Source organism: Fukomys damarensis, unplaced genomic scaffold (assembly GCF_012274545.1).
Source record: "Fukomys damarensis isolate Sample0158 unplaced genomic scaffold, DMR_v1.0_HiC HiC_scaffold_46081, whole genome shotgun sequence".
In the NCBI taxonomy this organism is placed as follows: Eukaryota; Metazoa; Chordata; class Mammalia; order Rodentia; family Bathyergidae; genus Fukomys; species Fukomys damarensis.
Window position 1 is genome coordinate 1 of NW_022946993.1, and position 1,023 is coordinate 1,023.

Consider the following 1,023-nt stretch of genomic DNA (forward strand, 5'->3'; position numbering starts at 1 on the left):
TAGCGATCCTTAAAACATCCACAAGGTGGCGCCTAAGACCTGGGAAAGAGCACAGTTGGCCTACAAGTCCTCAGAAGACTGCTTACTGCATAACTCTCAGGGTGATGACCTTTGGACTGCATTACTGACCACACCTTGAGCAGTCTACTTACATGAAACTTCACAGGGCAGGTTCAGCCTGGGCCTAAAGATGGACTGAAGTGCAAGAGAATGCTGCACAGTAGGAGTGAGGGCTCACAGTGCTCTTCAGAGGTTCTCAGGATTCTATGTGAGTCAAAAGCGGGGGAATTCAGGCTGACTCCAAGACGCTCTCCTGTATTATGGTGTGCTATTTGCTATCTGTGGAATGGTGGGTGGACTGCATGGCTAGGCCCTGCTTATTTCCCCACCAGTTGTAAACTGAAGGGACAGCAGGCTGCTGGACTCATGATCCACTCCGTTTCAGGTTGTTGGCCTCAAGCTGGGGTTCGTTTGAGCTCAAGGCAGCATCCGTGAAAACAAAAAGGTTGGCAGGAGGCAATCATGGATGTCCTGCGGCTCATCTCTCGGCTGGCTGGCTAGAGACTGGAGCGCTTCACTCGTAATGGTACGAGTGAGGGCTCCATGAGCTCATGAACGATGCTAGGGCTTTTGAGGGAGGCAGGAAGGGTGAAGGAACACTGAGATATCAGAAACCCTTGGGTCACCTGGGGGCCTTTTGCCTACTGAGTCCCTGGAGGTCTCAATGAATGGCAATGCTCTGCTCACTTTTCAACAGGGTTCTGTCCCCAGCGATGATTTTTCTCTGACTCTATAACCATTCCTTTTCAGAAGGCTGTATTCAGACTGTGGAGATCAGGAGTGCCTGGCCTGACCACTGTTCATACAAATTCTCCCTGATGGAGCCTGCCTGACAGTGACCTCACATCATGCTAGCGGGCAGCTCATCATCTCTGCATGGAGAACGATGCCAGGTGCATCGCACAATGCGTCCAAGAGGAACTGAATGTTACACTGGATGCCAGCCGTGTGAGTGCAGCTTTC

At 51.5% G+C, this 1,023-nt stretch overlaps 1 long non-coding RNA gene across 1 annotated transcript; it reads left to right on the forward strand.

Annotated features, from left to right (window-relative positions):
• The first annotated feature begins 187 nt into the window (after positions 1–187).
• LOC117284963 lies at positions 188–948 on the forward strand. Its single transcript, XR_004515988.1, has 3 exons — positions 188–268; positions 446–586; positions 811–948. It is a non-coding gene; the product is annotated as an uncharacterized LOC117284963 (long non-coding RNA).
• Positions 949–1,023: the final 75 nt, after the last annotated feature.